Genomic DNA, 27011 nt, shown 5'->3' with positions numbered 1-27011 from the left:
TTGTGCCATTTCAAATTTCAAATCTAGGATAATCTTTTACATTTTTGTTCCTGAGTGCTGAGAGTTGCTGAAAAGGGTCAAGCAACATAGGCAATTCATCTATTACAAACAATTGTTAATTTTAATATCAGTGAATATCCTGATATTTTGCTGTCTTCCTAGTGTACATTTGTCATATGGGAAAATTTTTACTTCAACTTGCCTAGAGTGGAACATAATGAAAATGTTTTGGAGAAGCATTTGGTAATCTAGATGAAAATAAGTTTAAAATGTACACTCTTTAAAGCAGGAATGATATTATTAGCATTTATTCAAAGGCAATTATAAGATGTACAAAAATGTATGTTATTATCTGTACATAATGAATTTGTTAGATAAATTGTTTTATGTAAGTATAGTAGACTAGTATGCGTCTATTAAATGCAATTTATATTAATATGGTAATAACTGTATTACAAAATGGCATACTACATGCAATTATATATGTGAGTATACATCTAATATATGTGCAATCATATGTATATGTCTTGTGTTTATGTAACTACATACAAGTTCAGAAAAATGTTTGCTAAATTATTAATAATTGATTTTTTTAAATTTTGCATGGTTTTGATAACTTTTTCCTATTTCTTTTTTTAAACCTTTCAATATTACTTGAAATTTCTACATGAGTATGTATTACTACAGTAAGAAAAATAACAATTAAACTGTATTAATTTTGATGAAAATGATAGATATAATTGTTTTAATTGCTCATATCCCTTTTGTTTCTAAATAAAATGGAATCTAGTTTCTTGAGCCCCAACTATTTTACTAAAACAATTCTTGTAAAGATTAATCAACAATGACTTCACTATCAAATCCACTGATTCTTATTCTTGGACAGCAGTCTGAGGAATCTGATATAGTTCAGCATGCTATCTTTATTAACAGCATGATTACATTAAACCACATTTTATACCATTGCATCTTTTTTTTTTTGGCTGCATCTGCATCATGCAGATATTTCTGAGCCAGGGATTGAACCTATGCCACTGCAGAGACCCAAGCCACTGCTGTGATGATGACAGATACTTAACCTGCTGAGCCACATGGGAACTCCTGCACCTATGCATCTTAAACTCTTTCACCACCTTATTTCACTTGTCCTCTAAATACATTTTCTATGTTCCATGTTAAGCATACATTCTTTTTATCTCCACATATTCTTCACTAATTAACTTCCCTCCCACAACTTCAAATATCACTCTTACTGGATAATTCTCAAATTATTAGCTTAACATCAAAGCTACACACCTAACAACCTTCTATTTACCGCACAAAACAAGCCAGAAGATACTCTGAACTCCAAAGAGTAGATGAGAATTCATCAGTTCTCTTCCAAATGTTCATACTCCTATACCTTCAAGTTTAAATGTGTCACTATCCTCTCCTTTGCTTGGATGTACAACTCCAGACTTCTTGAACTTCCTTTCCCTCATTCCTGGTAGCTAGTCACTGTATCTGTATCGATTATGTGCCTATCACATATTTGTGAGTGAGCAAACAAAATAAGGTTTTGGATGAGGTGCTTTTCCTTCACAATCCCAGTTATACTAGCCTATGTTGGATATTAGTCACATCTTTCCTAGATATCTAAAATAGCCTCATAGTAAATATTTCTAACTTTCTTTTCTTTCAGTCTTATAGTAATTAAGTTGTTACTGTTCTGATCATGAAATGTAATGAAACTGTAATGAACAATAATGAAATATTCTACTACCCACAAATGAATAGTCAGAGTCCCCTAAAATATATGAATTTTCCATCTATAACATTAAGTTGATTGAGAAAAGATTTTTGACATTCACTTGGAATACTCTTAATTATTAGTTTTTCATTCTTCCCTTGATTGTCATTCTCCTAAGTACATGCCTTTAGTAACCATGGTTTACTACAATTAAACAGTGTACTGAGACCCGTTTGCAATCAATCCGTAGAAACATGCTTCAGAGATGCATTTACGAAAGGTCTCTGATGACTCAGAAGAGAGTGGGAATTATTGTTGACTGAAGTGCTATCAGAAAACTCATCTATGAAAAGGAGACAGTAATACCACAGGTCACTAGATGGACTAATATCAATGCTATGTGGAAAATACTGAGGAATTCATATTTAGTGAAGCATTGGTTATTTACTTTTTTGGAATAGTAGGTAAAGAGTGCCTCAGAGGGATGTTGGTTGCCTTTTCAGGTGAACTTGGCTAGAGGACAGTGGATAATCTATAACAGCCTCAGTAAAGGGCTAGACCACAGAAAACAGATAAGAGCAAGAACTAGAATTCCAGAGGATATGAGAAGGAAATAATTTGCCTTATACCAATGACCAATATTTTTGACAAAACTGATTACTGAGAAAAGAAACAATTTTATAGACAACTACATCATAAATTAAAAGCACACATATATAGTTATTAAAATATCAATTTATTTGCTAGTTATATATCTATGCTATGATTAAGGAAAATGAAATTCTAAGTAAAAAAAACACAAGCCAAATTGAGATCTTATGTCTATAAATTGCATGTTCAAATATGATTTAAGTAACATTAACACAATTCTTCTAGAAAAAGTAAAAAAGGAAGAAACAACATACAAAGTTAGTAGAAGAAAAGATATAAAGATCAGTGCAGAAATAGCAATACAGGCCTTCCACAAGAATAAAAAAAGTCTTAAATAAACAAACTGACCTACCATCTAAACAATACCTTATTTAAAAAAAAATCAATAATGAAATGAAAAGATAAACCAGAAAATACCTCAAAATAAATGAAAATGAAAACATAATCTTACAAAATCTATGGGGCACATCAAAAGCAGTTCTAAGAGGGGAGTTTAGAGTGACACAGGCCTTTCTTTAGAAAAAGGAAAAATTTCAATAAACAACCTAACCTACCATCTAAAAAATTAGAATTAAGAATAAACAAATGCCAAAGTCAGCATAAGGAAGGAAATAATAAACAGCAGAGAAGAAATACATAACACAGAGATTTAAAAAATAGAAAAAAAATCAGTAACACTCAGAGATGATTTTTTTAAAGAGGATAATCAAAAAAACAAAAAAACAAAAAAAAACACTCTAGCCAGGCTCACTAAGAAGAAAAGAGAGAGGACCCCCAATAAACAAAATAAAAAATGAAAGAAGAAAAATAACAATCAAGAACGCACAAGTACAAAAAATCATAAAAGAATACTATGAAGAGTTATATGCCAATGAATTGGACAACCTAAAAGAAATGGACAAAGTTTCAGAAACATACAACTTGCCAAAATTGATGCAAGAAGAAATAGACAATTTGAAAAGACTGACCACTAGAAATGAAATAGAATTTGTTACAAAAAAATCCTCCTTGCAAATAAATGTCCAGGACTGAACAGCCTCACTGGGAAATTCTACTAAACATACAAAGAAGAAATTATACTGATTCTTGTCAAACTACTCCGAAAAATTCAAGAGGAGGAAACACTCTCAAATTTATTCTATGAAGCCACCATCACCATGAGTAGGCAAAGATATTTAAAAAAAAAGGAAATTATAGGCCATTATCTTTCCATCTATATTCAATAGATGTAAAAATTCTCAAAAATATTAGCAAAACTGAATCACAGAATACATTAAACAAAATCAGCTACCATGATTAAGTTAGATTCATTCCAGTGTTTCAAAGATGGTTCAATATACGCAAATCAATTAATGTGATAAACCACATTAACAAAAGAAAAGATAAAAATCATATTATCACCTCAATAGACACAGAAAACATTTAATAAATTTTAACATACATTCATGATAAAAACTCTCACCAAAATGGAACATATACCAACATAATAAAAGCCATTGCAAACCCAGAAGTAACATACAAAGTATGAGTAAAAAGCTGAGAGCCTTCTTGCTAAATTCAAGAACAAGAAAAGGATACCCACTCTCACCACTTTTATTCAACATAGTATTGAAAGTCTTAGCCACAGCTATTAGACAAGAAAAGGGGTAGGGGGAAGCTATCCAAATTGAAAGGAAAAAGGTGAAACTGGCACTATTTGCAGATGACATGATATTTTATATAAGAACCCTTTTCCACACAAAACCATTGGAACTAATAGATGAACACAGAAAGGTAGCAGAATACAAGCTTAATATACAGAAGTTTGTTGCTATTCTAACAGTGAAATATCAGGAGCAGGAAGTAAAAAAAAAATCCTGTTTAAAATCATGTCAAAAAAAAAAAAATACCCAGGAATAAACCTAACCAAGGAGATGAAAGACCAATATACTAAAAATTTTATTGAAGATGACTTAAAGAACTGGAAAGCTATCCCATGCTCTTGAATTCAAATAATTAATGCTGTTAATTTTTTTTTGTCTTTTGTCTTTTGTTGTTGTTGTTGCTATTTCTTGGGCTGCTCCCGCAGCATATGGAGGTTCCAAGGCTAGGGGTTGAATCGGAGCTGTAGCCACCGGCCTATGCCAGAGCCACAGCAACGCGGGATCCGAGCCGTGTCTGCAACCTACACCACAGCTCATGGCAATGCCGGATTGTTAACCCACTGAGCAAGGGCAGGGACCGAACCCGCAACCTCATGGTTCCTAGTTGGATTCGTTAACCACTGCGCCACGACGGGAACTCCTGTTAAAATTTTCATACTAACCAAAGCCATATACATATTTAGTGTGTTTCCTATCAAAAATACCAATAGCATTTTCCACAGAACTAGAACAAAAAATACTAAAATTTATATAAAACCACAAAAGATGCAAAATTTCCAATGCAATCCTGAGGAAAAACAACAAAGCTGGAGGCGGAGGCATAACGCTCTGAGACTTTAGATGATACTACAAAGCTACAGTAATCAAAACAGCATGATTTTGCATAAAAACATATATGGAAATAAATGGGACAGAATAAAGAACCCAGAAATCCACACAACTACATACAATTAATCTACCACAATTGGAGTAAGAATATACAATGGAGAAAGACTGTCTCTTCAGCCAGTGATGTTGGGAAAGATGAACCGCTACATGTAAATCAATGAAATTAGAACACTCCCTCACACCATATATAATAATACCCTGAAAATGGTTTAAGGACATAGATATAAGATATGACACTGTAAAATCACTACAAGAAAACAAAGTGAAAATATTCTGATGTAAATAGTAACTATAGTAAATAGATATGAGATATTTACTTAATCAAAAGTTTAACGTGGAGTTCCCGTTGTGGCACAGTGATTAACGAATCCGACTAGGAACCATGAGGTTGCGGGTTCGGTCCCTGCCCTTGCTCAGTGGGTTAACGATCTGGCGTTGCCGTGAGCTGTGGTGTAGGTTGCAGACGCGGCTCGGATCCCGCGTTGCTGTGGCTCTGGCATAGGCCGGTGGCTACAGCTCCAATTCAACCCCTAGCCTTCGAACCTCCATATGCCGCGGGAGCGGCCCAAGAAATAGCAACAACAACAACAACAACAAAAAGACAAAAAAAAGAAAAAGTTTAACTCATTAGAAATTATTTTTCAATTATGAAATATTAGATATCATATCTAAAAAATTTGAGCAAAAATTTTTGCAAACAAACTGACTTCTTTCCCCACAGGCAATTGTACCCAATAGACACTTTGTAAGTAATCCATTTTCTGGGGACATGTGGCATCTTCACTTAACACTCAAACATCAAAGAGAAATGAAAGGCACAAGAAATACTTTTAAAAATATGAAAACAGTTGATGAAATAATTATTCACATAATAAGCTTTGAGAATCATAACATAAATTCATTTTTAAAGCATCTGTTTATCAGATGAAAAATATAATACCAATTATATTTTATAGGTGGCAATTTCTTTTTATAGTCTACATATTAGATCATAAAAGGAAAACAACTGTGGTTAGAATTTTTTTTTTACATATTTTGAGGAATTGAATGAGATCCGAGGCACTAAAGCCTAGGAGTTTGAATTAAGGACAAAACCACATTACTGACTTTAATCATCTTCAGGGGCCAACTTCGGAGTAAGTCACTTCCACAAAGGACAGAGTTTCATACACAATCACTGCTATACCATTATGAGTCTAAGTAAAGACTACTATGATTTTTTTAAAAAAGATGGAGGTTATAAAAAATTACCACTTCCAAATAAATATTGTTTTGATATAATACAGTAGAATAGGTTTTTTGTATAATTTTACAGTCAGAACCCACATTTTCTTCCAGTATAATTAATCTGAATGAGTGCTTTAATCAAAACAAGTATGCATTAACTATAATTTTAAAATATCATATAGATTCCCAAGTGTTTTAAACCACCATTTTTTCACCTAAATAATAGCTAAAATAAAGAGAAATATTTATTGTAAATATTATCAGAGAAACACTAAAGCAAGTCTATATTTTATATATATATATATGTGATTCAAATGCAGAGGAAGAGACAGAATTATAAGAGAATTAAAAAAATACAGAAGTGAACATAAAACTTACTATAAATGAGTTTTAAAAGAGGATGCCACCTCCTTTAAATAATGGCCACCAAAAGATATCAGGTCCTAATCTCTGGAACCTGAATATGTTACCTAAAGTGCTAAGTTTTTGCAGATGTGATTATGCTAAAGCCCTTGAGATGAAATTTCCTGAGCTATCCCAGGTGGGCACTAAATGCCAACATAATTGTCTTTTTAAGAGAGAAGACGAAGGAGATGGAAGAAAGGGCCATGAGCCAAAGAAGATAGTTTTAGAAATTGGAAAGGAAGGAATGAATTCTAGCCTGGAGCCTATAGAAGGAACATGGCCCTGCTGACCTTGATTTCAGCCCAGTGATGCAGATGTTAGACTTATGGCCTCCGGAATTGTGAGAGAATAAATTTTTGTTAACTTAAGACACCCAGTTTTTAGGAATTTATTACCGCAATTCTAGGAAACTAATACAAAGACTTTCCAAGTACAAGGCAATGGAAAAGTGCTAACAAACAAAAAACACTTGACTACATAAAATTTAAAATTTTAAATGTATTTATGCAAAAAATAAAATAAAATATAAAATGTTACAATTGAGGAGTTCCCGTCATGGCTAAGCGTAAACAAATCTGACTGGTATCCATGAAGATGCACGTTAAATCCCTGGCCTCACCAGTGGGTTAAGGATCCGGCATTGCCATGAGCTGTGGCGTAGGTCGCAGACATGGCTCGGATCTGGTGTTGCTGTGTCTGTGGCATCGGCCAGCAGCTACAGCTTTGAATCGACCCCTAGCCTGGAACCTCCATATGCTGAGGGGAGCAGCCCTAAAAAGGCAAAAAAAAAAGAGTTATAATTAAAATTCCCATTGCGGCTCATGGGGATAAGAACCCGACAAAGTGTCTGTGAGGATGTGTTTGATCACTGGCCTTGCTCAGTGGGTTAAGAATTCAGTATTGCCGAAAGATGCAGTGTAGGTCACAGATGTGGCTTGCATCTGGTGTTGCTGTGGCTATGGCAGAGGTCCAATTTGACTCCTAGTCCGGGAGTTTCCACATGCCACAGGTGCAGCAGTAAAAAGAAAAAGATAATTGGAGCTCCCGTTGTGGCTCAGCAGTAACAAATCCTGACTAGTATCCATGAGGATATGTGTTTGATCCCTGGCCTCGCTCAGTGGCTTATGGATCCGGCGCTGCCATGAGCTGAGGTATAGGATGCAGACATGGCTCAGATCTTGGAATTGATGTGGCTGTGGAGTAGGCTGGCAGCTGCAGCTCGATTCCACCCCTAGCCTGGGAACTTCCATATGCCGTGGGTGCGGCCCTAAAAAAAAAAAAAATACCATTGTTTGATTACAAATATAGGTCAATAGTGTATATATATAAAATAACGAATAACAAATTATCAACACCCTACATCATAGGAAGGCTATCCGTAAAATAAGAAATTTGAGGAACCATATAATACACACATATATTTACTGTTCAACTTGAGAAGCAATCAAATAAATGTGAGCTAATATTTTTTGTTCCTAAACTGACAAAAATCTAAAACCCTATTTATTTTTCTCAGTTTAGAGGAGGGTGTGAAAAATTAAACACGAGCATACTCTTCTTATAGAGGAAAACATACCATCCTAGAAAACAGCTCGATATGTGTATAAGAACCATAAGTGTGTATTGTATTTGACCCTGTAATTTAGCTAGTAAAAGTGAGTCTTAACAAAGTCATCAGAATGATTTATTTATAGAAACACAGAAAATGATTGGAAAAAAACACATTTAATTACCAGAAAACAGATCTATATTGCTACAAAATGATATAATGCAGTATGATGAAATGATTATATATCACATATTTTAATTATAATTAATGACATCAGAAATGCTTTTAGTGGCAAAATTTGGTGAAATATGAAAGCTGAAGAAAAAACTTAAATATCAAACTATACAGTATATGAAAAAAATTTGTGGACAATAAAACAAACCAACAGAATTTATGACAATATAGAAGCTGAGAGAACACTGTAAACCAACTATAATGGAAAAAACAAAAATCATTAAAGCAATTTAAAAAATAAAAGATAAACCTCAAAAGACTTATTCTCAAATTTTAAAGTAATTAATTCTGAATGTAGCTATATAAAGGAATTACTTTTCCTATTTTTAATCTCTAGTGGTTCCACACTGAGGTCTTTTGGGCTTTAAAAATTTTAAATGTAAGTATTTTAATGTGACAAAAAAAGTTATATAGCATTCACGCAGATATTTGCCTTCAATGTTCAACCAACATTAATGTACTGATATATTTGTTCCTGATCTCTCCATTACATTTTAGATTTTAGAAAAATGAAAAAAGTAATAATGAAAAAGTAGCAAATCTCCCTCTCCTCCAGTTTTTAGAGTTAACAGATATCCCAAAATTGCTGTGTGTAACTTTTGGAAAAATATTAATCCAATTTTCCAAGAAAATAAATTTCAGCAACAAAAACTTATGGTTAAAAAGAGTATCAGTAAAGTGTGATAATAATTTCCAACCTACTACAAAATCTTTTGGCCAGTAAACAGAGGAAGAAAAGAAGAGAAATATCCACAAGATAGTGAATAAGTAGGTGTTCTGTCTCCAAAAATTTCTGAGTAAACTCAGCGAGTCACCACACTTATGACCTTGCAACTGCCACGACCAAAACTACTCCCACCAAGTAGCTGTCCAGAGGACAGTGCTACTGCTCAGACAGTAGGAACCACAGAAGAGCTTAAAAAATACAGATGTTGACTGACTCAATGTTTAGAAGGTAAAATATGTGTTGAGTTTAAATTATATTTCCAAGATCCTTGAGGCATGATTTATTTTCTGGATTACATCAGCACAAATTGACTAACAAGGGTCTTTTATAGTTGAAAAAAATGATTCACTTAACTACTTTCTGCTTTGTGTTAGGCAGAATAAAGCAGTCATTCCCTTGTCACCATCTACTAACTAACTAACTAAACTAAGTAACCATGTGTACCACCTGTCTTTATCACTTCAAGACAGAAATTGGAATTTGTGGTCTCTTTTGCTAATGACAGACATAATTAACACTTCATAAATACAATTAATCTTAGTTTTCTCATGCATATTTTCTCCCATTAATCCTCTGCTTTCTCTTCAAATATTGTCTAGCTTGTCCTTTAAAAAGGCTGTTATTATAGGGGAATTAATAAAAGAAAATTAAAAAGTACTTCAAGTTATAAACCACACCATTCTGATAAATTAAGAATTACAAATACTTTCTGTATCACTCAGGCGTATGTTTGGCATGCTCCAGTAAGCAAACACTTTGCAACAACAAAAGGGAACCATGAGCAGTGTAGTGTAACCTTTAGCTGTAAGGTTGTGACAAGTGGTCCAGAAAATGTTTTACTGTAAACCGAATACTTGTCTTTCTAAAGAGTCAACAGATATACATTTAGGTTCCTCTAGAATTTGTCTGTACTTATTCTGTCCAAAGATAAAAACTGCATTAATTTGCCCAGTTATCTCTAAGAGTTAATGTATTTTTTCAGACACATGTTTCAATAAACAGCACATCAATGACTGTCTATAGAGCTAAAAGGTTTTCTTCAGGCATAAATCTAAAAGATTCCACTCTGATGTTGTCTTCTTTTTTTTAATTGCACAGTGTGTGTTGGGAGGGTCTCCAACTGGAACACACAACAAAAACTTTCTTTAAGACCTTTAATAGCCCAATGTTCCCACTATATGGGACTGTAGGTCTTCAAGGTACAAATAAAGAACTGCTCCTCAGAGTATCTGGTCCTTCTCTGGTGGCATGATCTGGGTCAGAGCAAGGCCACATTTGGCTAGACATCTGTGATTCAAGCTCTAACCTCATGTGGAACAGGAAACCTGGGCGTGTCTATATTTGGCACACCAGGGCAATATTTTATGCAGCCCAGTTTCTTCCCTTCCCTGCTTCAGAGGAATACAGTGCTCTGCTCTACCTTGTTGGATGCCAGGCCTCTGGTTCCTCAAGGGAGTCACTTTCAGCCCTCCCCTTTGCCAATCCTTCAGCTCAGGCACCTGAAGATTGCCCAGGCTCTACAGCATCTCTGAAAGGACCACCCTTCCTCTTTTATTAACCCCTGTACTAAAACTCTTTTAGAATAAACTAAGGAAGGGGCGTATTTGTTCTTAATTTCAATTAAGACAAAGCTGGAAAAGGAATTTATTAAGAAGAGGCTTTGTGTTGATCATAGTCCAATTTTTTTTAACCTTTTTTTTTTTGCCAACATATGCAGATACAATCAACACATTCAGGTCTCCTATTCCCCAAGGTGGTGGGCTAAGCCATTTTTTCAGACATACAGATTTAGTCAATAGAATGTCGACTATTGTTTATAAAGCGCTATAAAGTTATTCTTTAAGAATACCACCAAAACATCTTTTAGTAGAGATGAACATAATACTCCATAAGACTTAAAGAGACATGATTCCAGCTCTGATGTACTGTAATGTATGGAATTAGTGATGAATTAGAGTCTGGCTCCAACTCTTACTAAATGTGGCCTTAGGCAAGTCACAAAATATGAGTTTTTTCATTGTTGTTTTGTTTTCATTTGGTAATTGTCTTTCTATGTTATAAAGCTATTTTAGAAGTTGAGTGGTAATAAATATACAAATTATTTTTATAAAATAAAGTAAGTTATGCTTGCATAATGCTTTCAGGGAGGAAAAACAGTGGCATTCAGGTCTTTTGACTCTGTGACTGTCTTTCCTCCTAACTGACCATACTCAAACAAACATAAATATTATTATCCCACTTAAAGAAGCTTGATTTTTTTTCTAATTGAAAATTATAGACTTCAAAAAGTCCTTATACATCCTCTTACAAAGAGAGAAATCTTATAATCAGTTACTGGCTAGATATATACAGACTATTCTGGTATGATTTTTTTTAGTGAAAAAATAGTGTGTAGAAGCATATAATTAAGCATAAAAGGCAATTTCCTATGTATCTTTTTTTTATTTAAAAACACAAAAATTTACATTTTTATACTTTTTTTTAGGTCTCTGGGTTAAAAACAAAACTCATAAAGTAACACTATTTAACTATTTAATTGCTTCCATTTTGTTTGGGAAACTTAACCTCAATTTAACCTTTGTGGCTACCGTGCAAGTTAAAAATCAAATGACTGTGATGATCTCAGTCCCAGAATAATAAACTATTTGGGTGCTTTAAGCCTCTTTACCTTTAACAGGGGGAACTGAGCAGTCTTCAACTTGTTTGTGTTCGTTGATTGATAATGAGCAGTTTCTCTGTCTGCATCTGTGTGGGACTATGTGAGGTCTGCTTTAGCCTGCTGGGAGTTGAGAGGAGAGAGAAGCAATCACAGTGGGTTTAAAAAATCGTTCTAAAGATGACATTTTGGAGGCAAATATTTTGGCCATGTGCCAGCATGTATTTTTTTTTCTAACTATAAAGTAAGATTGGCACTTTACATTTTTATTTTAATATGTTTTCACAATTCAATGTAAGTTGACAATTCACTATATCTTAAGTAATGGAAACGTTCTTCAAATGGCTACTTTTACCAAGAGATTATCTAAAAAATATGATGAAAGGAGCATTCCAAAGTTGTAATTTATTTTATTCTGATTTCACCACTTGCTACAAAACCTATTAGAAATCAACTCTCATTAATTTTGGAATATTCTTACTTTTGTTTTTTGTTCAGTTTGGCAAAAATGCCCATATCCAGCATTTGGATAATCTCTTAAAGAGTTAAATATTTCTTATTAAATGGAGATGAAAGAGTAGTGATGAAATTCATAAACCTTACCCTTCCTATAAGGGCTTTTCTCACCGTAAGAATTTCACAGTAAAAATAGATTTAAATATAACCCACGACTTTTAAACCATTTATGTAACAAGAGAAATGTTTGTCAAAACTCAGCAGGGCATAGCTTTAATAACACTATTAGATTCTTTATTCTGCACAACTGGCTATCTTTAAATTCTATCATTGTTATAGTGCTTTGGGTTTTCACTGGAGAAAATGAAAAGTAGCATTTGCTGGTCTAAGGTGCTAAGCTTTGGTAAATGATCAGAAGAGCAGCTGGGTAGGAATTTCTGACTGAGAAACAGTAGGTTAGAAGCCAGGAGGACTGATTTACATGACTGGTAGCCAAGAGTCTGCTTCCAAGTGGACAGGAGGACTTGAAGCCAGTACACATGGTCAGAAGAACTGACTCCAGGATAAGCAGTGTATTCTCATTTATCCTTAAGTGAAACATCTATGCTTAAGTGAAGACAGAGAGACTATTTTTGATCCAGAAGGCTGACTCAAGTAAACTATATTTCTTTACAGCGTGAAAGGCTACCCATGGAGCAGAGGTCCCACAGAAACCATGCTACATGTTTAGTGACTGACCCGGTACTCTTTATGCAAAACTTATTATTATATGACTCATCCAGCCTCACCACATACTGGGATTTTCCTGAGCAACAAAAGCAGTTTCATCCTCAGGATTTCCTGGGTCGCTGAATCTATAGCATTCTTGCAAGAATTAGGAGCTCTCCTCTGACTAACCTAGAACAACAAGAGAACCCAGACTTTTTTTCCCAGTCTAAGTAGCTGCTCTACTTAGATAAGAGGGTTAATACAACTAAGAATGAGATTCAAGGTTCACAAAACAAAATATGCCAGTTGCAGAGAACATATCATATACTTATTGCTGATCCTGAGATTGGAGAAATTTATTTTTAGGGTCCCGAGAAATTCAGTGTCATATGTTTCACAATTAATAAAAGCACACAAACAATATGCTTTTTAAAAATACTATTCTATAATTCAAGAAAAGTTATTAGGGGTCAAAATGGCAGTCACATGTTTGAATATACAGATCAATCACAAAAAGGGACTCATCTTGAGTGTGTGCTAGAGTGGATGGAAAGAAAGTGCTCCAAAAAACTCTCTTCCCTGAGTGCCACTGTTCTCTGCAGATGTTTTGGTAAGTACCAAGCAAGAATAAGATCAGTATTAGATCACTTGGCAATGATTCTGTGGTGCTGCTAAAATGTAGTATCACAAAATTTAAAGCTATGTAGGATAGAGCTGATAATCATTTATGAAAGATGGAAGATGGAAAAGCCCTTCATACTCAAACAGAAGAATACTGACCTCCATAGAAAGGGAAAACCACAGGATAACACAGGAGGAATGAGATTTTTTTGCCAGATGTGATACAGAGCCTGCTGTAGTATATACAACAAAATGGGCTACACATATAAGATCTGGTGTTGAAAATGAAGTTTCCTTCATAAATTATGAACCTGTCAGAAATATTACTGCTTAATAACTCTTGAAGAATATTTATCATTCATGAAAACCAAAATTTCCCATACGTACGTTAGAAAAACAAGTTTTCTCCTATAGGAAAATTCAGGGTGACACACAGAGTAAACATTTACTGAGCACCCACTGTAAGAGGTATGGAGACACAAGCGTAGCAAGACCCATTTAACCTTAACCCTCACAGAGTTTCTAATTTAGTGGAAAATCCAAAAGCCAAAATCTATAATAATGGTTGCAAAGCATCTATTAGATTTAGTGAAACAGTTATCACTTATTTTCATCTTTAATGACATCAATTTTGTAGAGATAAAAAGTGTGCAAAATAGATTCAGATATACAATATATTTGTTTTTTTAATGTATGCATATTACACATTATAGTCAGATATAGATGTACAATATATTATTACAATGCATGTAATATGTTCATGTACACATCTACATAAATGTAGATATTTATTTGTGAAAGGAAGAAGAGAAAAAGGGGAGAAGCAGCTAGAGAAGGGTATGGGAAAAGGGAACTTTTAGATGGAAGATATCTTCTACAATCATGATAAGAGTTATCTAGGATAGAAGTAAGAGTTAAAGTTATGGGAGTGAAGAAATATAAGGCAGAGTGAGAGTTTCCAGAAGGAAATACAGAATGAGGTTCAGAACACAATTTGAATAGGAGGAAGAAAACATCTTCTGCTATACTGAGAGGGAATAAGAAAACTCTGAGTGGCGTTCCCATTGTGGCTCAGTGGGTTATGAACCTGGCTAGTATCCATGAGGATGTGAATTTGATCCCTGGCCTTGTTCAGTGGGTTAAGAACCTGGCATTGCTGTGACCTGTGTTGAAGATGCAGCTCAGATCCCAAGTTGCTATGGCTGTGGTGTAACCTGCAGCCGCAGCTCTGATTCAATCCCTAGCCTGGGAACTTCCATATGTTGCAAGTGCAGCCCTAAAAATCACAAAAAAAAAGAAAAAAAAAAGAAAACTATGAGAGATGAGATAGCTATGTTTATCCATCAGGTATCAAAAAGCTGGGATAGTACTCATTTGATGGTTATTATTTTCTCCATTGCAGCTTGTGGCTAAGTTATCTCTGAAAGGGTGGGAGGGAAGTAGGGAAAAGCTGTTAAGTACAAAAGATAAATGCATTTTGAAATTATGCTGTGGAAAACTGTGGAGAGTGTTGATGAGGAAAACAATCACTTGGTAGCATCAGGGCCTGGTTGGTGCTTGTCATCATGAATGTGTACCATTGCTAAATTTCACTGTTTGGTCATTTTTCTCTAGCAGTTTGGGTAAAAGCATGAAGATGACAGGTGGTTCAAATGATCCAAGACTGATTTGTCAGAAAAATGCAAAGTTCAACTGACCTGGAGAAGGGAGGTATTATCCTGATAGTTAATTATAAACTAAACAAGGAAGATTGTAAAGAAATGAAAAAATGATAACAATTGAAAAAATAGAAATATCAGACTATTAGATGTGTGGATGAGGTGAAGACTTGAACTGCTTTTCTGGGAATAGCTGAAAGACACTGCCAAAGGGAGGAGGCTATGATAGATGTAGTTGTCTTGATTTTTTATTCCAAACCTATTGTAGTGATGACAAGGTGCAGATGAGACTATCAGATTTAATCACTGAGGCTGAGTCAGGTGAAGATGAGACCAAGGAAATGAAAAGGCATGTTGTCAGCTTAGCAAACCGAAGACATTGAATTTGCATAAGAAAGCAATAATATCTGGATGGGGAAGTAATCACTTGAGCCGGAGTGCTAGAGTTTTCAGCATGTAAAAAGGGACAATTTGAAGGTCAATGAAGCTAGGTAGGAAGAAAAAAGAAGGAAGAAAGAGCTGAGTGTATGATCTAAAATTAGAAGGGCTTTTACCTAAGAGTTGAAGTACAATGGTTTAGGGAGTTCCCTGAGATTTGGAATCAGAAGATGATGAACTTTAAAGCCCCAACACAAATTTTAAATAATATGCAATTCATGAAAATTCTTGCTTCTTGATATCTCTTCTTCAATCATTTTTTTTTTGTCTTTTACTTTAGGGCTGCACCCACAGCATATGGAGGTTCCCAGGCTAGGGGTTGAATCGGAGCTATAGCTGCTGACCTACTGCATAGCTCACAGCAATGGTGGATTCTTAACCCACTGAGTGCGGCCAGGGATTGAACTTGTGTCCTCACGGATGCTAGTCAGATTCATTTCTGCTGAGCCACTCCAGAAACTCCTTCAATCATTTTTAAATACTTTTTTTAGTGTGATGATTGTAAGGTGCACACATTTTAAGTGCCAAGTGTCAAATCTTTACATACCATATAAGAGCCACCCAGGCAAGAGATCACAGAAGCTTGTCTTTTGCTCCCTCCCAGTAATAATCCACCCTGCTGGACAAGTAAGTACTAGTCAGGCTTTTATTATCATGGTATAGTTTTATCTGTTTTGCATGCCATTATGAACATTTCAGTCATGTCTGTTGGCCTACGCATATTACCAAAACATTTATAAGATTTCCATGAAGCATCATTTCTAATAGCCTTCTTAAAATTTTAATGAAGTAAAATTTGGCAAGTACTTCATCTGTGAAGCATGTGTGTTTGTGTGTTTTGTTTGTGAGTTTTATTTTTGACTGCTGGAGGTAAAGTCCAAGTGAAAATTGGACATAATTAAGGTGAAGTTCCAAAGCTTCAACTTGAAAGCTGTGAAGAGTCTGGGAATGTTAAGAAACTGGCCTGACCAGGGCTTGTCTCAAAGGGGAAAATAATCTAAGAAACAGAAATAACAATGAATATTCTTGAACATTTATTGTAACAAAGACATTCTTTTAGTAGCTGCCTATTTATTACCTCATCACAAACATTGTGTATGATCGCTATTCTTTATGCTCCTGTTCTGAGTGACTAAACTAAGACATAAAAAGGTGAGATTGTGGTAAGTTTGTTTCTATTTTCACTTTTTCCATTCAGGCTATTTGCACTCAAAGGCAATACTCCATCAAGGCCAGACCCTGTCCACAAGGAACCTTGACCTTCTCTCAATATTCCAACTGGAAATACAAAGAAACACATCTGCTACAGCTCAGCAACTCTGTTGAAATTTGAAATCTGATGAATTATTCAAACTTACATCCTTTGGTGAATCTCTGGAGTCTGTGTTCTGTCTTATCTTTAGTGTAACCTAGAACATTTCAGAGATTGATCTCCCCTGTGTCCTTGTGTGGTATTATTTCCATTGATTGCAAGACTCCTATGATTTTGTTCTCAGTTCACATTCATCATCAGCCTCATTAGGAAACCTGATAGTGCTGATGAGAAAAAAAAAGAAAAAGATGCCATAGAGACCAGGAGCTATACCAAAGTCACTTTCAAAAATAAGAACAGAAAAATTCTGCAAATTGCACCTATGTTTTCTGATCTTTTGAACAATTGCCGACTGGTAAAAATAGCAAGACTATAAATTGTAATGTCTTTTTTTTTTTTTTATTGTGATGGCATTTGAAACCATTCTGCTCATTACTTTTTTTTTTCTTCTTTTTAGGGCCACAGCCAAGGCATATAGAAGTTCCCAGGCTAGGTATTTAATTGGAGCTACAGTTGCCAGCCTACATCACAGCCACAGCAATGGAGGATCCGAGCTCCATCTCCATCCTACACCACAGCTCAGGGCAACACCTGGTCCTTAACCCACTGAATGAGGCCAGGGATTGAACCCGCAACCTCATGGTTACCAGTAGGATTCATTTCTGCTGAGCCAAAACAGGAACTCCCTGCTCGTCATTTTTTATTCAACTTTATTGAGTTTCTGGAGATTTATAATGCTTTCCCAAAGCACAAGAATAAAATGCAAAATGCAAGTAGCATTTGGAGTTTATAGAACGCAATGTGGGTGATGACGATGTGATGATGGCAACATCACATCCAGACTCAAGTCTCTCTGTGGTTGGTTTTGTACATTTGTAGTCCCTTCACTTGTATAAATATATAAACAAAGTGTAGAAAAAGGCTAAAAATGTGACTTTTATAATAAATGACATGTTAAGGTTAGCTTGAAGAATACTTGCTTTATCATATTTGGGACTCAATGAATGGTGAATGAATTTGTGAAACGAAGTTATTTCCTATGGCTATCTTACATGTCTTATAAAACTACCAGTTGTGTCATTATCTGAAAGTAATGATTCAGTTTTTTAACTGATATTTTTGAATGATGAAATATATTCTTAAAACTCTGTTAAAATTCATTATATTTGATCACTGCTCTGAGACCAAGGAATCATTTGGACATTTCTAACCTATGACCTTTGCGTCATGATTTTATCTAAAAATATTTTTGTAAGGGCAAAAAGGAAAATAGAAGCCTAGTGAATGTAAGCATCTGTTTTAAAGCATACTAGCGAACTATAGTAATAAAAATGATCTGCTACACTGGGTTGGCAGGGAAAAGGGAGCCTACTACATACTCTAATGCAGCCCTGAAAGGGTTACTGTTTAGCATATTGTACAAGGGAATTGAAAATGCACACTGGCTTTCAAGTTCAAAGGGCTAGAGGGAACTTTGGTATTTTATCCCTTTTAGTCACAAACTGAGTCGGCATATGGTAAACATCCTTTTTTGGTGTTATTTTTAAACTTGTTTATGGGACATAAATAAAAATATTCTGAACTCTATAATAATGTTTCACTCTGAATGGAAACTCTTCAGTTGTAATGGGCCAGGCAGTACCTCTCCCAGTTTCTCTGACAACTCTTCTCTTCACTGGTAAAGCAGGAATGGATGCTGGAAAAAACAAAATTGACAAGGGTAATATATTCTTGCTCTTCTCTTTTCCCCTCTGAGTTTTCCCATGGCATAGGTATCCCAGACATAGAGAGCTAGGACAGTTGAAAGGCAGATTTAGAAAACTGTCAGGAGGGAGGGGGAGGGAGCATGAGGGACTGGGAATTTGGGGTTAATAGATGCAAACTATAGCCTTTGGAATGTATAAGCAATGGTATCCTGCTTTATAGCACTGGGAACTATGTCTGGTCACTTGTGATGGAGCATGATAATGTGAGAAAAAATAATGTATACATATATGTGTGACTGGGTCGCCTTGCTGTGCAGCAGGAAATTGACAGAACGCTGTAAACCAGCTGTAATGGAAAAAATAAAAATCGTTATAAGAATATATAAGAAAATCATTTGGGAGAAGAGAGTGTCTCCACCATTTGCCATGAATCAAACTGTAACCAGGGAATATCATTTTCTGACTTAATTTCTGACTCTATAGCAGCTAGAAGTTTGGTCTTCTTAAATCACACAAGATTTCTTTAAGAAAGAAAAAAAGCCAAAGGAAGTAATAAATGTCAAACACTCATCAAAAACAAGCTGGGCATTTTAATTATTTTAAATTTTATTTTAGTCTCTACTGGAGTGCTTTGAACTTGTAACAAGTAACCCAGCTGCAGTTCAAATCTACTGTAAAGCTGGTTTACCATGCTACCTGTTTTAAAAGTTACGTCTTTCCCCCCAGGACATGAGGAAACTGGGGCCAGACATAATACATTCTGAAATATGGACCTCTATTCCCTTTAATTTTCCTTGGTGTATATTTATAATTTCATACAATGTAATCAGGTAACATTTAAAGTATTAAGATGTATAAACATGTGAACGCTGCCATAACACTCAAGTTATTTGTTTTAGGACAAGAATGTGTACCTGCTCTGAAACAGCAGTCCTCCCAGGGGATGGCCAGGGCCTCCCCAGAGAAGTTAAACAGGGCCTGTTGTGATTTTCCCTAATTTGATTCACCAGCAGCATGTGCACTGGCTCTACATAAATGAAATTGAAAGGCAACAAAGATCACAAACAAGATTTTATAAAGACACTAATTTTTGCTAGTGCTTAATTGTGGCAAAAATGGATGTGTTTATATTCATAAAAGCAAAGAGCATGGTTTGGATGGAACGAATGTCATGACTCAATTTGATAACCCAGTGAAAGAAAACGTGTGGACCAAAATCAGATAAAATACGGTAAAAATTTCTTGCTCTATTTTAGACATGTTAAATAGAGTGGTATTTTACTTCTTGTGTTTCCACTTTTTCTGTGATAATTCAAAAGCAACTGCAAATACTCATGCTTTATCTAACATGAGAGAGAACAACCTCTCACTTTAAAGCTCTGAGATCAAGTCTTAATGTTCGATCCCAAGTTCTTGCTTTTCTTCTGACAGCACTTTCTTACACAGCATCAGAGAGTGATGGGTTTCACCTCCTTTGTCATCTATACTCACATCCAGCAGTTCATTTATTTAATTTGTTCCTCCTTGGGAGTCAGTGGGTGAATGAGGACTTCAGGTTTCCTTAAGAACTAGTCTTCTAGGTATAAGCTCCTATTTCTAAAGGTCATATGTTGCCCTTGCTTAGTGGTGACTATTTTATTAAATTCACCTCACTTCCTGTGTACAATGGGTGTTCATAGATGGATGAATGTTTAGTAATGCTGTGTTTCTGCTGAACTCTTGAGGAACTCTTTTTCCACTGTGTAAAAGTTCAGAGGAAAGAGAAAATGTGACATGGAAATCCAAAGCAAGAGTTATATGCTGTATTTTGAGAAGATAATTCTACCCTTTTCAATATAATTTTTTCAACCTTGTGGGGAAAAAAAAAAAAAAAAACCTAAGCCAATTCACTCTTAGTTTCTGGAGGATTTTACATATTTTCAGACTTGTAGAAAAAATCTCTCCTATTTCATATTTCTTGCCATCTGATATTTGAATAATAATACTTTAAATACTTCTGGTGACAATGAATATTTGCCTAGTGTGCTTTTCACAGAGCCCTAGAAACAGTCTGTCAATATTTATTTATTAATCAGTGCTACTTTACTGCTCCAAGAGACAATGAATAAGTGGTGAAACCAAAATTACAACCTAAGATTCCTTACTTCTAGTCATATATTCCAACCACAAAACCTCATTCTTCTTTTTAAGGTATTGCTCTAGAAAACTAGTCTTATTCCAAAGGCAAAACTCTAGGGATTATCTCAACCAGAAGGGATGATTATTTTTTTTTCTTTTCTGAGCTGTGGCTTTGCCATCTGTTATATTTCCCTTGTTCCACAAAATTGGTTTCTATGACCAAGAAACTAAGGTTCTGGCAAAGAAAATAGGATATCTTATGATGATATGACATATTAGAGCCCAGTGTGTTTGAACAACTTCAATTTTGAGATATCTGTACTCCACGTATTTTCATATAAATTAGTTTTTCCAAGAAGATTAAAATAAAACATTTGAACATTTAAAAATCATCTTGAGTTTTTAACTAATTGATGATGATTATCAATATCTTCTTTTCACTCAGTTTACACCACAAAGGATAGGTTTTGCAGAAAGCTATTTTTCCATTAATACTATGGAACTTGTAGAATTTTTTGAGATACTTTATTTCTTACGTCCTTGATCTGGATAGCAGCGCTAGGATAAAATACCACCAAGGAAATGAGTAAAAGTTCTAAATTTTCTATTTACCATGTTCATTATGAGAATGGAAATTTACCCTGTTCATTATGAGAATGGAAATTGGTCCTCTAAAGCTTTGCAAGAGTGACTTCTCAGGTGAAAGTTATCTAAGTTATATTGTATGTGTTTTTGGGAAGAGTGGGGGAGGATGTGGTGAAGGGTTTGGGAAAAGTGTGATCTGAATACGCTACTGGGGAAAAAAAGAGCATGAAAATGAACAACTATTATTTAATTTTCATACAATAAACCCTAGATACTAATTTTAGAAAAGAAACAAGGAATATTTGTGGTGCTGAGAAACGAGTAGAATCTTTCCTTGCTAAGATCCGGTGTCACACAGGAGGGGATGCAGCTGCCATAAATTAGTTTAGGTAGAAGACATTAGTTAGAAGACATTAAAGGAAGATGTAAGTGAAGAACAGGGAGACTGGCCCATTAAAAAAAAAGGAAATGGAACACATGGAAGTATAATATACCATAAAACTAGGGCAAGGCCCCCTGCTGTTGCTGGTGGAAAGGTGATGGACTAGAGCAAGGGTCATTGAGGAGACCTTACACAGCAAGAGTCTTGATGCTCTGTTGTTATCATCTGCCTAAATTTTTTTCAGAGACATTTTATAGTCTTCATTGCATCTATAGCAAATAGAATGGTGCCTAACATTTAATTATTAGCCAAGAAATACATGTTAAGTAAACAAGTGAATGATAAATGAACAAATGAATAAAATGACATGAGAATGACTGAAAGTTTTAAACCTAGCATATCTTTAAGAGCTCTAAGGGAGAACAAGACAAATAAAATATAACTCTCTCAGTAATAGTAGTCATGTATGTTTAATAAATAACCTGTACTAGACACTGTAATGGTATAATAATATAGCACTAATACTGCTTATTAGCAGTAATACTATTTATTACCCTCACAGTCATTCAGTAAACTAAATATTCTTTTAAAAGAAGAGATCTTTTAATAGATACACAGGGTCCTTTGAACTAAAAGCATCTATAAAAGCCAGGTCATACATTTTTGATCTTGTCTGTAAGGACTTTGTACATTTACATCTCTAAGTTTAATGTTACTTTGATTCATACTGCTTTATATCAGTTGAGGAACCATAGCAAGTATGCCCTTTACATAATGGCCATCACACCTTTCAGGATGATTACATTTTCAATATATAACCATACTAATAATGGTTATTTGCTAAATAATGTATGTATTCAATAAAGCACATCCAACATTTTAAAAAGGCAGTAGCTTTTCTGCATGAAATTACTTCGCATGAGAGGAAGAGTTAAGGAGATCTATATCCATATCTATAACTATACAATATCTATAAACTTACCTATAAATATATGGGTGATGAAACAACTTTTTTACAAATACAACCAAAAGAAATGTTTAAATTTAAATCAATTTTTAATTCACCAATAGTAGCCCGATGTATGGTATTTAAATGATTTTTTTTTCCTGCTTTATGTTCCATCAGCCTTATAGGTCAGTTAAGTATTTCATAAAGTGTAGACTACTAGCTTGTAATAACTCTGCTAGGTTTATTCACAGTGTCAAGGTCAAGCTTACAGAGTGAGGAGGTGTCTCATGGATGATCCATGGGAAGAGGAAAACATGGATACAAGATCCTTTCTAGAGGAAGTAGAAGGGGTTGTCTTTAAGAAGCTATAATACAGATTATAAATTTACAGGTGTTTTAAAATTTGGCATAATGAAAAAATAAATTATGGCAATTATAAGCATTAGCAAATGCTTAGCATATTTATTTATGGTGATTTTCCTTTTCTTTACCCTTTGTGTAATATATTTTTTAAGACTCAATTTTTAAAGAAATTCCCAAATTCTAAATTATATACCATTATATGGTCATATGATGGAATTTGTGCTCTTTTCTAATTTTGTGGACCACAACCAGGCATGTGTAGGTGGGAGCACTCATGGGCTGGAAGTCCTAGTGGCTCTTCCTTGGGAAATACTGTAGGTATTGCAGTGTACAACATGGGGCATGCTCACCTCAGAGCTAGAAAAATCTCAGTCTTCTAGAACTTCCATAATTTTAATGTTGGCAATGTGGTCTCTTATTCTTAGCTTGTCTTTGCATTACTTTTCGCTTCCCTCATTGGAATATTTTATACTGTATGTACCTCTGTGTCTATGAAATGGGTTAAATAAAAGTATCTGACTCATAGCTTGTTGTGCGATTAAATTATTATTAAATTGGGGGTTCCCATTGTGGTTCAGTGGGTTAAGAACCTGACATTGTTCATGAGGATGCATGTCAGATCCCTGGCCTCACTCAGTGGGTTAAAGATCAGGCTCTGCCACAAGCTACAGCTTGGTTCACAGATGCCACTGGGATCCATTGTTGCCCTGGCTGTTCCTATTCATCCCCTAGCCCAGGAACTTCCATATGCTGCAGGTTCAGCCATTAAAAAGAAGAATTATTAAATTATATGTATATTTATATATGAGGCACTTGTAGCTTGTCTGGGATGCAATCAATGATACATGACTGTTTGCTGTTGTCATTCTCCCTGGCTCACACACATAGATATATTGCCTTTAATCATTATCTCCAGAAGTAAGTTCCACACTCATTATTTCCTACATTAGTTTTTATAGTATTTGAAAGCAAGAGATCAGCCTATATCTCATCAGTGTTTATTATAAAATATATATTATATATGACAATCATTATTGTGACTCTTGGTCCTAAATGGAAATAATGTGTCCCAATGTGAACTGTACTAATAATTAGTGAACTTTTTCTTTAGAGTGTCAGAACTAACAGTTAAATAATGGAAAAAATGTATTCTGGCATATATGAAACTGTTTAATGTAAAACATGGCATGAACTAATTTCTTTTTAAATGAAACTTGTAAGCAAGTTATGAACAGTCAGCATTATCATTACTACCTTCAGAGACAGACATGGATGATTGATCCTCTATTACTGTTTATGGCATTTTATTTTTTCCTTTTTCTTGTATTAATTCAGTCTTTGTTTTGGTTTTAATCAAATAATAAATATTTTCCATGTTCATTAGACTGTCTTCCCACCAATACACATTTACAAATATCTTTTCAGCTCTTCACATAGGTGGTATAGTTCAGACAATTCAATGTGATGATTCTAGATTATGCTAGGAGAGAATATAATTATTTGAGGAAAATAAATAGTAACCTGAAGCAGACTACTTGGGGGGCCTGCAGCAATGAGGGTAACTCTTTCCCCTGTTCTTTTTAATTTTCCTGAACATTTATGCATTTTGCTTCTGGCTAAGGATAGCAGTAGAAGAGCCAAAATTCTATAAGAAAAATTACTCTTGTGGTTTTTTTCCCTCTGGCTCCTGTAATAGCAATAAATTCATGGATACCAGATATATTAAGATAATATATTTTGATTAAATTTCTAAACCAATTGTGGATCCTTGTGGTTCAGGTAAACTGTGTTTGTGTACACAGATAAGAGATCCTCATCACAACCAAACAGACCTCTCATGCACTGGAGCATTATTCATCATTAGAATGAGCCACTTCCATGCCTAAAACAACAAAGTTCCATTTTTAATTTGGAGGAGGGAGGGTTTGGGATCTCTGCCTTATTCTGCTTAAGGCCAACTTGAGCCAGGACACACTCCTCAATCTAGATATTTCCTTGGTTATGCATTGTATTTTAAGAAGGGAATGTCACTGTCTCAAGCAATTTGTCCTGGGTCAAAGTATCTCAATGTTGACTAATTTGTTCCCAGATGCTTATGAAAGTTGAAGTTGTCCATATTTCTTGACCAGTTTTCTGAATCAGCTTTCTTGTGTGGCCTCTATTGTGAGTTCCTATCCCAGTGATCAGCCTACCTGCACCTTTCCTTAGCAATCTAAGATTCTGCTGATATTTGAACCCAAGAACATCCATTTCCAAGCCTAGAATAGCCTACTTCATAGTTCAATATTTCTAATTCAGTCTTGTTTAGATGTTTTCAAACCTTAACCAGGATTCAGAAAGTTAAAGAACTGCCCTGGGAATGAGCACTAAAGAAATAGCAAAGCTGAGTTTATAATCATATCTAATCAAATCCCTTTGATTCCAGAGCCTGTGCATGTATTCTCTGTTTTTCTTTAGCTTGCATCTCCTTTTCTGTGAATCCAAGGAGACAGGTCTCTAAACCTAATTCCAGAATGGAGTCTTGCAACCATGGAGTGGTCTCTTAGATGCTGTCTAATATCTCAGTGAAGAAGCAGTACTTAACACGAATCCATTGAAACTGTGCTCTGCTCTTTTCTTTAGGTATTCAGAGGGCTTATATTTCCAATACAAAATAATTTAAATGAAGCAGAACTAAATATTTATGTTCTACTATGTTCCCCATGCCTACCTGATTATTGGAAAATCTCCCTTTAGTATCTGTACTGCTCAGTTCAACATGGTAGACAAAACTAATAACAGATCTCATTCCTGCCATCTCCCCAATCACCTTCCCTCCCCAAACTCTGACCACCTTGACTCCTATAAATAAGCATTTTCACCTAGATGACTCTCACAATATGTTTTAATGAACCAGTGATATAATTGATATATGGGCTGTTTATCATAAATAATAAAACTATTGCTATGAAATTATAAGGCTCATAGCATGAATGCTTTATCTTGAATGCTGGATTAAGAATTTGAACATAACTTAGTAAGGAATGAGGATCCAATGTCCATTTTTGGATAGCTCAAATTGTGTTTTACAAAACTTTTTCTAAGAGTATCACAGTAGTGGGGAAAAAAGAGGCCACTTCAGCACTGCAGAGCATAGGTGGGGATAGACATGAGAAAGTGACTGAAAATTAAAGAGCTCTGGTGTGAGTCTGTAACTGTAGAATATGAATTCATTATCCTTTGGCAAATTTGGGGAATTTACCTCTTTGAGTTAAAAATTTAAAAAAAAGAATGACTTATGAGTCATCTAGTGAGAAAGAGGTACTACCTAAAATTGCAATGAAAGTGGAGGCCAAGTACAACTCAAAAAAATTAAAAACATAATTGAAAAGAAATTTGAAGTGCCAACTGGCATACAAATGGAAGGAAATTGCTTGAGCTGGTGAGTGAGAAAACAGGAATGATGAATTAGCTAAGGTTTGGTCACCACAGGACTTGCTAGAACATTTAAAGAATGTTGTGCATATTATATATAAGACCTTATTAAGAATATTTACAACCTTAAACATAAGCATTACCTAATCATTGATGTGTCTACCAAATCACAGTTACAGACTGTTTATCCCGGACATGGAAATAACAGAGGATACAAGTGAAATATAGACAAATTTATAAAAGTCACTTCATATTCTTAATTTTCAATATGTCGGATAAAAATACTTGTGAAATGAATTTCACCAATTTTATGACTTTTAAAATGCTGAAATATTAAGTATATTGTTTAAAAAAATGTTTTCAAGACTCTCTTATCTCCACTCAACTTCCCTACAAATGTATATGAACACACAAATTGTATGATTATCAAATTCTCAATGGTAGAAACACTAATTTTAGTTTTTAATTGTAAGAACCTAGTTATTTTGCCTAAAACTGGGTAAATTTGTCAGTAAATAGTAATAAACCACATCTCTTACCTAACTCAATAAGGTATACATATTGGGTCTTTTTTAGGGCTGCATCCACGGCA

The 27011-nt window shown here is 34.7% G+C and overlaps 1 protein-coding gene across 4 annotated transcripts in view; it reads right to left on the bottom strand.

Moving 5' to 3' along the window:
• SEMA3A (semaphorin 3A) overlaps nucleotides 1-27011 on the bottom strand; it is a 477770-nt gene that overhangs the window by 259337 nt on the left and 191422 nt on the right. Inside the window, exon 2 of one of the 4 annotated variants that reach the window (XM_047753059.1) lies at nucleotides 11722-11832. The exons of the other annotated variants lie outside the window; for them this stretch is intronic. The gene's annotated coding sequence lies outside the window, so the exon portion shown is untranslated. The remainder of the gene's footprint in view (nucleotides 1-11721; nucleotides 11833-27011) is intronic. 4 annotated transcript variants of the gene reach the window in all.

Source organism: Phacochoerus africanus, chromosome 11 (genome assembly GCF_016906955.1).
Source record: "Phacochoerus africanus isolate WHEZ1 chromosome 11, ROS_Pafr_v1, whole genome shotgun sequence".
Lineage (NCBI taxonomy): Eukaryota > Metazoa > Chordata > Mammalia > Artiodactyla > Suidae > Phacochoerus > Phacochoerus africanus.
The sequence above is the reverse complement of the archived record's forward strand: the minus strand, read 5'-3'. Positions and strand labels throughout refer to the sequence as shown.